The sequence below is a fragment of the Suricata suricatta genome, chromosome 9, assembly GCF_006229205.1.
Source record: "Suricata suricatta isolate VVHF042 chromosome 9, meerkat_22Aug2017_6uvM2_HiC, whole genome shotgun sequence".
In the NCBI taxonomy this organism is placed as follows: domain Eukaryota; kingdom Metazoa; phylum Chordata; class Mammalia; order Carnivora; family Herpestidae; genus Suricata; species Suricata suricatta.
Genome location: NC_043708.1, coordinates 47,307,438 through 47,321,593, shown reverse-complemented (window position 1 = coordinate 47,321,593; position 14,156 = coordinate 47,307,438). Strand labels below are relative to the sequence as shown.

The window sequence follows — 14,156 nt, the reverse complement described above, 5'->3', positions numbered from 1 at the left end:
ACTCCTGTCCAGAGAAGACTACTGCTAATACCTTTTTTTTTAATGTCTTATTTATTTTTGAGAGAGAGAGGCGAGCGAGCGAGCAGGGGAGGGTCAGAGAGAGGGGAAGACAGAATCTGAAGACAGGCTCCAGGCTCTGAGCTAGCTGACAGCACAGAGCCTGATGTAGGGCTCAAACCCACGAACCGTGAGATCATGACCTGAGCCAAAGTCGGATACTTAACCAACTGAGCCACCCAGGTGCCCCTACTGCTAATATCTTGGTATATATTCTCCCAAGCACTTAGTGTGGTAAATATGAATGAACATCCTTATCTCTAGCAGTCAAATTGAGACACTTTTAGAAAACTCAAAAGTTGCATGCATGGTTTCTATGTGTACCTTTTAATAACACTCTCCTTGTTCCAGTTATCCCACTTCTAGGAATTCATCTAAAGAAAAATCTAGAATAATAAGATTAACATTAGCTATCGTGTATTGAGTTTTAATTGTGTACCAGGAATGTTACACCTTGTTCATTTAAGTCTCGCCCCAAGCCTGCAAAGCAGATGACATCATACCTTACTTGTGTCTGGAGAAGTGAAGGGTTTTTTCCAGGGCTCTCTCTAGCCAGGGGTCTGGAGCTGGGGCTCCGTGTAGGGGAGGGCACCCCAGGAAAAGGTCTCACCCGCCTGGGTACTCTCAGAGACGAGTGCACCCTTTTGTCCCAGAGTTTCCTGTCCTCCCCAGATGTCCCAAAGACCTTGGGTGGGAGGAATGTGACCCAATGTCTTGCCTTCATTTTCACGGGGCAGGTGGCAGCGGGTGGTGGTGCTTGCTGGCCTCCCTCCCTGCCTAGTTTCAGCTCCCCTTTGAAAGCTCCTCTTCCATGGAAGCATTCCCTTGCTTTCCCCGACCAATTCTGGTCTCCTTTCTCTGTTCTACCTCAGCATAGCCCAGAAGATATTCTACCGCCTTCCAGCTCATCACAGTGTTTCTCAAAATACGTTCCTAAGATCCCAATCAGAATATCTCTGGGAGCTGTTAAACGTGCAGACCAATTAAATCAGAGTCTCTGGTGGTGACGCCCAGGAATCGTCATCTCACGAACCTTTAGTGGTGCTGGTGGCACACTCAAGTGGGAGAGAAACTGCACTGGCATTTATGCCTCTTCAGAGCAGGGACTCTGTCGGAGGGCCCTGGTGCCCCGTGTGGCTCTAGCACAGTGGTGTACAGCAGACGTAAGCAGTGAATTCAGTGCAGTCGTGTATTTCTTTGGAAGGAAATGAGAGTGAAGAAGGTGGACAACGGGGAAGAAAGAAGGGATATGATAAATGCAGAGGGTGTAATTTGAGAGCTTCTGCAGGAGAGTCAATGAGACGGGAAATCTCAGGGCTGATTTGGGAAGGGGGGTCCCTTGAGGTTTCTCAACAGATATTCAGTCAACATTTTTCTCATCCTTCCTCCCCTCCCCCCCAACAGATGCCTGGTTTCATCCAAGGAATTTTTTTTGAAACCTGAACTTTCAATGCCAGCATGAGTAATTGTATATAAAGTGGGTCACAAGGAAGTGATAACTAATGCACAGACTATTTTAACTGCTGAATCAGATAGCTCTATGCTGTATTATGAAATATGCAGGAAGGAAGATAAGCAGATGATAGGAGGGGAAGGATCCTAAAATAATGTTTTTACAAACAAATTCTGGCCCCACATACGCCTGGAGGATGGGGGTAGGGGAGCTCTGACGATACACATTCTTGAGAGTTGAAGAATTGGGATAAAATTGCAGAACTGAAAATCTTTCCAAATGACGTAGGACCTCGTGAGGCACATGACCACTCAACCCCACAGCTCAAAAGGCTTTGGCAATGTCACGGGGGCATCTTACTCTGCTTCATGGCAGAGGCGGGCAGGACATAGAGAAAGCAAGGACAAACAAAACCAAACCCACAAAAATTTTAAATCTGTTCTATTTGCTTTTCCTAAAACAAAGAAAATCTGTCTTTTTTAAAAAATTTGTTTCATAGACTTTTCTTTCATTTGGTTTTTCATTTTTTCACATCATAAAATGGCCATTTTAATCATATTTAAATGTGCAAATCAGTGTTATTAAGTACATTCAGTGTTGTGGAACCATCCCCACTATTTCCAGAAATTTTCATCATCCCAAACTAAAACCATGTACCCCATTAGCAGGAATGTCCCATCTGCCCTCTCCCCCTAAGTCCATGGCAACCTGTATTGTACTTTCTGTCTCTATGAATTTGCCTCTTCTACATACTTCATACAATTTAATAATATATTTTTTTAGATAAAATAATGCAATATTTGTCTTAATTCCCCTAGCACAATGTTTTCAAGGTTCATCCATGTTGTGGTGCATATCAGAATTTCATTCCTCTTTATGACTGAATAGTATTCTATTGTTTGTACATTTTGCTTATCCCTTCATAGGCTGCTGGGCACCTGGGTTGTTTCCATCTTTGGCCGTTTATAATACTGCAGTGGGGGTGCAAGTTTCTGGTTCCGTCCTTAGCTTCAATTCCTTGAGTATATGCTATGCCTCGGAGGGGAGTTGCTGACTCATATGGTAATTCTATGTCTAACTTCTGAGGATCCATAGTGGCTGCATCATTTTACAGTCCCACCAGCAGGACACGACAGTGCTTCTTGCCATCCTCACCAACACATGATATTTTCCTTAAAAAACAAAACAAAAAAGAAAAACAGGGGCACCTGGGTGGCTCAGTAAGTGTCCAATTCTTGATATCCACTCAGGTCATGATCTCATCATTGATAAGATCAAGTCCTGTGTGGCGCTCTGTGCTGACAGTGCAGAACCTGCTTGGAATCCTCTCTCTCCTCTCTCTGCCCCTCCCCTGCCTGTAGGTACCACACCCCTTTCTCTCTCTCAAAATAAAAATAAATATTTAGGGGGCACCTGGATGGCTCAGTTGGTTAAGCGTCCACTTCAGCTCAGGTCATGATCTCACATTTCATGAGTTTGAGCCCCATATTGAGCTTTCTACTGTCAGTGCAGAGCCTGCTTTGGATCCTGTTTCCCTTTTTCCCACTCTCTCCCCCCCCTCTCAAAAATAAATAAACATTAAAAAAAGTAGACTTTAAAGGAAAAAAGAAGATCCTAATGGTGTGAAATGCTCTCATTGTGGTTTTATTAAAATTTTTTTTTCATTTTATTTATTTTAGACAGACAGAGAGCAAGAGCGGGAAAAGCGGGTGGGAGAGAGAATCTCAAGCAGGCTCCACCTTGGCCACAGAGCCCAGTGTGGGGCTGGATCCCACAACGGTGGATCATGACCTGAGTTGAAATCAGGAATTAGATGCTCAGCCGACTGAGGCACCAGGTGCCTCAGTTTTGATAGATTCTTAAACAGAAATCATACCCAAGACACATATTATAGGTAATTTCATGTAGTTTAGGTTTAAAAGGCAAGCTGGGAATCATAACATGTACTGAAAGTAATGCTAAATAATTACTGTTTGTAATTCATCTTATTATGCACAGTATCTTTTTATCATATTTCAGTGTAAATTTCTAAATTGCCCTCCTATATTCTCATCTTGTATATAATTTTTCTCTTGATACAAGTTTCAATTTTTTAAGGAAATTTTTTAAGTTTATTCATTTATTTTGAGAGAGAGATCAAGAAGGGTGGGGAAGAGTAGAGAGAGAAGAGATGGAGAATCCCAAGCAGGCTCCATGCTGTCAGTGCTGAGCCTGATGTGGGGCTCGAACTCAAACTGTGAGATCATGACCTGAGCTGAAGTCAGACTCTTAACTGACTGAGCTACCCAGGTGCCCCACATGTTTCAAATTTTATCCAATCTTCCAGAAATAATTTTTATACATGATATTAAAGAAATTTTCATCTCTGATGACTTCTGGTATCTCATTGAACCAGCCTTTGAGGTTGAATAGATTCTTTTAATTCCATTGTTATGTTATGCAACATTTTGTAGTCATTAGGAATAAAAATAAGTTGTTTCTCTGAAGTTGAGCTGTGGTCTTTTCTCAAAACACTTATTGTAGTCAAATGATTGATCTAATGTATTGAAATACTTGTTAAATCTTAATTTTCTTTGGGCCAACATATTTGACAAAGAGCATTTGTGAACACTTGGTCAATAAATACTTGAGTACCTGCTCTGAACCAGCTATGACACGAGGGGCTGGAAACACACGTAATGAAACAGATTTTGTGGCATGTGATAGAAATTTATAGAGAGAAAGAGTCCTACTGTTTTTATTGCCTTCTTGACTAATAACTTGAGATAACGCGTAAAAAATTAGGGATAAATTTGGCTCAGGACCAAATTGTACTTATTAAACTGATTTTACATGTCTTTCCCAAAAAGATTTGAGTTAGCTTATAAGAGATACATATAATGTTAACACACAGAGAGGTCGAATCAGGATCAGGTAGAAAAAAGGTAGTAACATACTAGAGCCCTAAGTTTCACATGTTTGGCACAATTGCCATATGTAATTGCTATGTTACTACTTTGACACAAGCTCTAGGGATGTGTTTGCTTGGGAGAAAATTTAACTTTGATTGAATAAGTAGAGGCTCCTTTATCTCATATAACAAAATGCCTGAAATTTTGCAACCAAGGCCTAGCGTAGTAACTTTCTATTAGGGACCCAGGTTCTTGGTCTTCCTGCTCTGCCATATTTAATTTTTATTTTATTTTATTTTATTTTTTAAAATATTTTATTTATGAGAGCCAGCACACGAGTGAGCACGAGTGGGGGAGGGGCAGAGCAAGAGGGGGACACAGAATTGGAAGCAGGCTCCAGGCTGTGAGCTGTCAGCACAGAGCCCCAGAGCCCAACATGAGGCTTGAACTCACAAGCTGTGAGATCATGACCTGAGTTGACTTGAGCTGAAGTCAGACACTTAACCAACTGAGCCAGCCCCCCAGGTGCCATTGGCTCTGCCATCCTTCAGATGTACACCCTTGCTTCCTCATGCCTCATGACCGTATATTCCAAAGTGGTTGCTGCACCTCAAGGCAGAAAGAAAGGAGGTGCACAAAAGGGCAAGAGCTTGATCCTATCTTCATCTGGGCAATCCAGATAGACTCCGGGAATGCCTGCACACACATTGGGTTGCCTTATGGAAGAGGAACCCTGGGCTTAGGGACCCCAAATCTTATATAATAGGGAGTAGGCAGGCCTGCCCTTTGCTTTGGAGTGAAACATTGTTTCTGTCTTCCAAGGTTCCAAGCAAGCCTTTCCTTTGCTCTGGAGAGACAGTGTGTCTGTTTTCCCAGGTCATATGCCTTTCAAACATGCTTGAGAAGATGGTCTGAAACAAAAGACACTCAGTGATGCTGCTTGCAAGATATACAGAAATGTGACAGACCATGGAGAATTGTCCCCCAACAATATCCTCCTTGGGGACTTCTGCCTGTGTATTACTGGCTGAACTTGTATCATATGGCCACCTCTAATTGCTTAACCGACTGAGTCACCCAGGCGCCCTAGCCACCTCTAGTTGCAAGGGAGACTATGAAATTGAAAATTTGGGGTTGGGCACATTGCTGCTCTGAATAAAATTGTTGTTCTATAGTAAGAAAAGGCAAGCAAAGGATGGAGCATCACAAGAGCAAGGAAGAAACTGCCCAGGTATTTTAATCTGTGCAGCAAATGTCTTTTTCCTGTTGCATAAACAGATCTTATGACACTGTATTTATTGAGCCTGACAAACAATTTGTACAACTGAGACACAAGAGAACTCCCAGTCAAGTACCATTTTGCAAATCTCAGTTAAGCTATTGGGAGTTTAGTGCCAAATTTTAATGTCACAACTGTATACTATTTAAGTACATCAGTCCATAATTCTTAGAACTTTTCTCATTAAAAAAATCTGTATTAGTTATTTTGACAGAACATTGGCAGGGGGTGAGAATAAAAGTTCTTTTAATTTAAAAGAACATTTATGTCATGAAATTCTCCCCAATCTTGGAGTATCTATTGCTTAAAGAACACATTCTACTTTGTTAATAAATAGGTGTTCAGTAAGAGGTTTATAAATATACTTTTTCTGGTTTCATTTATTTTAAGAGGATTTTTTTCACCTCATGACAGTCATTTGGGGCCAACAATGTTACCATGGTAACCATGCTCCAAAATGCTGGTTTCCAGGGAATATTGATCCAGTACATTTCACTACACTGTCACTCCCTTATGTGAAGGAGGCTTGCTCAGAGCACATAGGTCAAGGAGTTCACATCCAGTGGTAGTTAGGTACTATCACCAAAATCCAAGCCAGTGGAAGGATTCCAATGAGAATCCAGGCCTAACCCACATCATTATGGCTTATATTTTCACAGCAACAGATGGAGGCAAATCTTCTCTGCTTCCTCTTCAGGTGCATTGTTATAGTTTCTTTTTTATTTTTTAAATGTTTATTTATTTTTGAGAGGGAGAAAGACAGGGTGTGAGTGGGGGAGGGGCAGAGAGAGACGGAGACACAGAATCCGAAGCTGGCTCCAGGCTCTGAGCTGTTAGCTCAGAGCCCAATGCAAGGCTCTGACCTCATCATGACCTGAGCTGAAGTTGGACACTTACCCATCGAGCTACCCAGGCACCCCATCAGCTTCATTTTTATAGTTTCAAGCTCAGACAATGCAACACATAAGGCATTGAGAAAATATTTCAGATATGAATGGACATGACTTCCCAAGAGGCAAAGAAGTTCGTAAACTACTTTTCAAAACCTGTACTATATGATTTTGAAATAAAAATGCTTTTCTCCTGAAAGGGAGGGATTTTAAGCTGGACAGTGCACTGGGGATTTAAAAATTGATCCAAATCAGAGCCTAGGGGCGTCCTGGAGGTGACGGTTCTCAGGGCTGTCACAGGGCGCAGGGCAATTGCGGATGGAGTTTGCCCTTCTTCCCCATAAATTGGGGGGGGGGGCTCCCTTCAGCAAGGGTTTGTGCATGAGAAAGGGGAGGCTTTTTAGAAAGGGCAGCTTTGAAACTTAATTCTCTTTGCCAGGAACTAATGGACTGTCTTCAACGTGCATGAAAATATGTTCAGCACGGTGACCAGAGAAGCCAAAATGAGGCCTCCACAGACCTAATTTGGCATCAGTTTATCTCCACGTGAGAAGATCTGGTTGTGCTTATTTTACTCTCTGCTGTAACTAAGAAAAAAACAAACTAAAACCCTCCAAAGGTTCACTGAGACAGCAGTCACGAAAAAGGAATTTGAACCAAGATAATGTTAGTTACATTTTATCCACATATTCCTGAAGCCTGACCACGAACAGCTGAACAATGTGCTTCAGCCTTTCATCATTCATTAAAACCTAACCCAATCAGCACAGACTTTGTGTCATTCAGAGAATCTACATACAGACACCTGCACACACTCCAGCATCGTGGGATGTCTCAAGGACTATGGACAGAATTAAAGGGTCCCAAGACCAAGTGAGACATCCCACTTTCTTACCATCTTTGTTCTGTGTTTGGAGAGGCCAAAGGCTGTTTTACTGAAGTGGCAATCCAGGGAGAAAACGTAATGGAAGAAATTGCTCACGTTTCATGTAGAAATAGCTAGCCTTAACAGAGTTCTGACTATGAGCCAGGAATTTCTCTTTGATAAGATTTTGTTGCCTGGTCATTAAGAGTCCTATCAGGTAAATGCGGCAACTGAGGCACAGCAAAGGCAAGTGACTTGCCCAACATCCCACAACTAGTACAGGACCTATACCTCTTGTGTAAAATTATAGACATCTGCTCTCATTTCCCCCCAGCTTCAAGGCTGAGGGTGATCTAAGCACAACACTAGAGCAGGAAGGGGAGAGGAGATCAGGCTGTGGCATAGTGGAGGGGAAAAACAAAAGGAGGCTCTTAAAGTCAAGGCAAGGACAGTGTCGCCAAGGACAGGGCAATTTCTCACTAGTGAAGTATTGGTCAACCTCCCCAGCCTCAGAGGCCTGTCCAGGGTTTCTTTGCTGCCAGGGTCACATTGCTCAACTGCCTGTAGGGGTGCTGCAGCCCTGGAAGGAAGCCCAGGCTGTAGGGCTGCCAGGACCTGGCTGGTCTTCTACTCAAAGAGGAGAATGTCATTCCTGGGTAAATTCTCCTTCAAATGACCTTTCTGTTTCAGGATCTGCCCTCCTTAGCTCATCTTCTCTGGCTCCAAAAAGACACGTCCTGGGGTGTCTGGGTGGCTCAGTTGGTTGAGTGTCTGACTTTGGCTCAGGTCACGATCTCATAGTTGTTAAGTCTGAGCCCCGAGTCAGGCTCTGTGCTGACCAGCTCAGAGCCTGAAGCCTGCTTCCGATGCTGTCTTCCTCCCTCTCTACCCCTCACCAGCTTACACACACTCTCTCTCTCTCATGAATAAATAAATGTTAAACAAATGAAGCAAACAAACAAAAAGACCGTCCCCTGATATCCAACCAGTTTCCCTGATATGCTTGAGTACTGGTGACTATACCCCTGAGGGCGGGGTTGTGGTGGAGGTCATTCCCACTAAGGTTTTTCGGCAGCGATCCTGTCCTACTGACAGTGGTGTGACACCCAGTACTGATTGACTTGTCAGCAAAATGTACTTCTTTTAATTTATGCTGCCTGTTTTCCCTGAAGAATAAAGCTTGTGTCTAATCCAAATAATATGGAATAATATGGAAATGTTTGTAACTGTGATGTCACTGTCTGTGGTTGAAATTAAAAAGCAGAGAGGACATATGCCAACACCTTCTTCTGGGATTTCTTTACCTGCCTCCCCATATAGTAGCAGAGCCTCTTAGATCTCAGACCATTCACCATTCATCACTGGTCGTCAAGACGATGAACACCTTGAGCCCTAAAACATGCATTATTGCAATCATTTGGTTCAAAAACATATGGATAGTTTCAATAAAAGGAATGACTAGACCCAGAGAAAGAAATATATGACTTCACTCATATGAGGACTTTAAGATACAAAACAGATGAACATAAGGGAAGGGAAGCAAAAATAATATAAAAACAGGGAGGGGGACAAAATATAAGAGACTCTTAAATATGGAGAACAAACAGCAGGTTACTGGAGAGGTTGTGAGAGAGGAGATGGGCTAAATGGGTAAGGGGCACTAAGGAATCTACTCCTGAAATCATTGTTGTACTATATGCTAACTTGGATGTAAACTTTAAAAAAAGGAAATGACTAGACCAATTAATAAACTTTCTGAATCCAAAGTCAAGCCTTCTTGGTTAAACCTATTATACAATAGGCTTATAAGGTCTCTTAGGTTTACTTGTTTTTTTTTTCAACAGGTAGATTCCTTTATAGTGGCAGATTTGATAACACACAGCTCTAGAATACTGATGGCTACTGGTCCACAGGAAGCAGGAAAGGAGCAGTGAGAAGAACCAGCATTCCAAGGCTGGTGTCCATACCAGGAATGGCTGCCATGAACCTCCCTGAAGCTTCGCCCACCCACTGGTTCAGTCAAGAGCTATGTTGCTTTTATTTCATCACTTTTTTTTTAATGTTTTATTTATTTTTGATACAGAGAGAGACAGAGCATGAGAGGGGGAGGGGCAGAGAGAGGAGGAGACACAGAACCGGAAGCAGGCTCCAGGCTCTGAGCTAGCGGTCAGCACAGGGCCTGACACGGGGCTCGAACCCACGAACGTGAGATCTGACCTGAGCTGAAGTCAGAGGCTTAACCGACTGAGCCACCAGGCACCCCACTTCATCACTGTTAAAGTTTATTTTGAGGGCTCCTTGGTGGCTCAGTCAGTTGAGTGTCCAACTTCAGCTCAGAGCATGATCTCATCATTCGTGGGTTTGAGTGTCACTGATCTCTAGCTCAGAGCCTGGAGCATGCTTTGGATTCTCTGTCTCTCTTTGCCCCTCTCCTGTTCATGCTCTATCTCTCAAAAATAAGTTGTAAAAGATGTAAAATAAATAGTTTATTTTGAAAGGGGGAGAAGGGCACAGAGATGGAGAGAGACAGTCCCAAGCAGGCTCTACACGGTTAGTGCACAGCTCGATGCGGGCCTTGAACTCATGAACTGTGAGATCATGACCTGAGCTGAAATCAAGAGTTAGATGAATGCTCAACCGACTCAGTCATCCAGGTGCCCTTTAATTCATCATTTTTGCTCCTTGAAGATAAAATCCACCGTGGTGACAGGATTTCAGCACAACAGTCCCTTTCCAGTCATGATAGATAGGGACATCCCAGCTCTCAATGAGAAACAAAGGTTCATTTGACTTCTCTTCAAAGGACTGGAGAGAGAATTTTTTTCTTAATGATCTGTTGCAATATTTGTATGCACTAAAAAAAAAAAAAAAAAAAAAGACAACTAACAGTATATTTATTCTATCCTCTGTTTCCCTGGAAGATTTCTCATGATCTGGGAACCAAGAATTAACACACTTCAAAATGAGCAATAAAAATTCTAGTGCAGTTCTCAAAAAAGCAGATGGTGGGCTTGTGGGGTTGGAGGGGTGAGAAGCAAGAGCCCCACCTCGGAGCAGGAGGCAGCCTTGGCGAAAGCTGAGTGGACACACAGACAGAAGCATCACCAAGCAAGAAGCACAGCCAGGGAAGGCCTGCTTCCTTCAGGGCTCTCCCCAGGTATGGAGGTATCACATCACCCGCACCTTGATTTCTGAGATTGAAGACCCTACCCCTCACGATCTACTCTGGTGACCTGCACGATAAGTTGGGTGGTCTCTGACTGAATCAGGCTCAGGCAAAGAACTGGGATCTAACTCTGGAGGATCCAGGTCGATTTCCTGCAGTCCATTGCAAGCAGGAAGCACCTGGGATGCTCACTTCCCCAAGTGGCTGTGAGTCAAGAAGGGAAAAAGGTAGGAAAGGAGAGGCTTGGAAGACAAAAGTGACTAGTGGGGCGCCCAGGTGGCTCAGTTGCTTGAGTGTCTGACTTCAGGTCACAACATGATCTCACAGTTCGGGAGTTGGAGCCCCATATTGGGCTCCCTGTTTTCGGTGCAGAACCCACTTCAGATCCTCTGTCCCCCCGGCCCTGGTATTATTTTTACCTGACATAAATGCAACTGATTCAGGTAAATTCTCCTTTGCTACAACTGTTCACTTCCCTGCTGTGAGGAGTTCATACCTTCAGGCCTGCCACCAGGCTCACTCCCACTAGCCATCTGCCCCACCCCCACCATGGGAAAGTGGTCCCACCTCAAGCAGAGTGGATGCACAGAGCCAAAGGTGACTGGAAGGAGGGCTTACCCCAGTGAGACTTCTAATTCTGAGAACCAAAGTTACTGTGAAGGACTCAAAGAGGGAGCTGAGCTTAAAGGTCACAATTTTTTTTAAGTTTATTTATTTTGAGAGAGAGAGAGAAAGAGAGAGAGAGAGAGGAAGAAGAAGGAGAGAGAGGGAGAGAGAGAGAATCCCAAGCAGGCTCTGCACTGTCAGCACAGAGCCTGATGCCAGGTTTGAATTCACAAACCATGAGATTACGACCTGAGCCAAACTTGGATGCTTAACTGACTGGACCACCCAGGTGCCCCAAAGGCCACTGGGTGTTTTTCTCTTAAAAAATGTTTTTTTAATGTTTTAATTATTCTTTGAGAGAGAGAGAGTGAGTGAGAGAGAGAACACAAGCAGGGGAGAGGCAGAAAGAGAGGGGGACAGAGAATCCCAAGCAGGCTCTGCACTGTCAGCACAGAGCTTGATGCAAGGCTTGAACTCACAAACCATGAGATTATGACCTGAGCCAAACTTGGATGCTTAACTGACTGGACCACCCAGGTGCCCCAAAGTCCACTGGGTGTTTTTTTCTTTAAATATATATATTTTTAATGTTTTAATTACTTTTTGAGAGAGAGGAGAGAGAGAGAATATCTAAAGCAGGCTCTGCACTGACATGCTGACAGAAGTGAGCCCAATGCAGGGCTCAAAGTCCTGAACTGTGAGATCATGGCCTGAACCAAAGTCAGATGCTTAACCAACGGAGCCATCCAGGTGCCCCAAAGGTCACTGGGTTTTAGCTGCAGTTAAAGCAGATTAAGGATGGTCTCAGTCTCCACAAGGGACAGCCCGGTGGTCATGACAGCACTTGTCACAGAAGCTGGTCTGCAGGCCTGGCAGTGGTAAACTGGATACTGAACTCTTCTCACAGCTGTGACGGTGCCAGATCTCATACTTGGGCATCAGCCATGCCAGCCTGGCTGCATCCTTCACCAAGCCTAGTGGTACACCAGTGGCTGTTGCCATGTGCCCCACAGTATTCTGCACATCCTCTCCCATCTTCCAAGCGTCATGCCTTCCTTGTCCACCTACCTCAGTAACATCTAACTGGCTTTGTCACAGTTGTCATGCACCTGCTCAGGCACTGACCAAGCCTTCGAGAACAGCCATTGTAGAAGCCTTCCCCACAGTGTCTTTTTTTTTAAGTTTATTTATTTATTTTTGAGAGAGAGACAGAGAGAATGAGTGGGGGAGGGGCAGAGAGAGAGGGAGAGAGAGCAAGAATCCCAAGCAGGCTCTGCACTGTCAGTTTGGAACCCCATGTGGGGCTCAAACCCACAAACCATGAGGTCATAACCTGAGCTGAAAGCAAAAGTCAGAGGCTTAGCTGACTGAGCGCCCCAGGTGCCTGGGTGTCACTATCTTTAACAGACGTAGCAGGCTGGTTGCAGCTCCAGTGGGGAGGGGTGATGTGCCCGTCAGCCAGAAAGCCACAGCACTGGTGGGCCCATGGCTAAGCTCAGACACAGACTGAGCAGCCATGAACTTCATCCCATCCAAGAGGCACTAGGCAGCTCTGTTTTCCTTCAGAAATCATCAGCTATAGGCCATATGTGCACAGTCTCAGCCCACACCAAAGTATGCCCAGGATTTTGGTTCCCAAACTGTACTGCCGGCTATCAGAGACCACATCACAGTTAGGACATTCGATCACATGCCCAGACCAGGCACAGCTTTCGACACCCATCCAGGGGGAGTTGGTGGCAGCAGAGTTCCTGGGCACTACGCTGACCTCCCTGCCTTTCTCCCAGCAGGACTTGAGGTGGTAAACTCGGTCGGCACGCTGGTGGGACTTATCTGCAGAGGCTTCTGAATTCGTGAGCTACTCCTTTCCTACCATTTGTGTGGTTCTTACAGCCAGCCCCACGGCGAAGGCAGAGAGAGGAGCAGGCGAAGCTCTCATCTGGAAACAAGGAACTGTTGCCATCTGGTCACGGGGATCTCATTGCTGGGGTGGTCGGTTGGTTGTTCAATGCCTTCAGGGGGGCCAGGGACAGTGAGTGGTGGAACAACGCACGTGAGGCCCCGGGTTGGAAGTCCTTGTACCCTTGTAGTGAGTGGAACTGCAAGCTTTGGAGCAGTAGCCCAGCTTCCAGAACTGGCTCTGGACGAGCTCCCCTGGCTCCACTGAGAGGTGATCGGAGCCTGGCAGGTGAATGCGCACAGTGTCATGGAAAGTGACAACCACACGCAGGCCACGGCGGGCAGTGGGAGCCATGAGCTCCTTGGTGAAGCGCTTCTGACAAGCTTCCGACGTGTCCCCAAGGGACTTGGAGTCATCCGGCAGCCTATCTGCAGGAGTTCGAAGGATGACGAGGTCTAAGATGGCCGGGACTTTAAGCAGCAGGTGTTTTCTGGCTGAGACTCACCCTAGCCCCCAGGAGCCCCTCGGCGTTACTGCCACTTTGAGGCCTGGGTCCTGTGCTGCCCACGTTTCCATGGTGCAGGGCTCCTGAGCAGGGGAGGGTCTGAAGGCTTCATGGCCTTAAAAGAAAGCGTGGTTGAGGTGTGAGACTTGCCGTCACCAGTGTCTCCCAAGACGGAGACCACCCTCAGGTCTGCCCAGGTTTAGAGTCCAGTTTCCTAATAGTTCTCCTTACTGGGTCCCGGAATGTCTTTGCTTTTCTCCACTAGGAGGAAACTCACTCCTGGGTTTGTTATCTTCTTCCTCCTGGCCTCCTCCTGCTCTTCCTCCTTCCCCCTGGGCCTTAGTGACACGGGACACAGTAAGGAGGTGTCTCCCTGGTGACCCCCGGGATAAGTCCTCTTCTGACACCCCTGGAACAAGCTGATTTTATAGGCCGGGTATCTCACAGCCGCCCTCTGCCTCACACCTGGCAAATGGCCCTTGGGGTCCTCACTGAGGCCACTAAGGGACATGGCCAGGTTGGAGTCTTACCCCCTCAAGGTTTC

At 45.3% G+C, this 14,156-nt stretch overlaps 1 pseudogene; it reads right to left on the bottom strand.

The window, feature by feature from the left end:
• Nucleotides 1-840: 840 nt before the first annotated feature.
• LOC115302207 lies at nucleotides 841-14,123 on the bottom strand (annotated as a pseudogene).
• Between the last annotated feature and the right edge of the window lie 33 nt (nucleotides 14,124-14,156).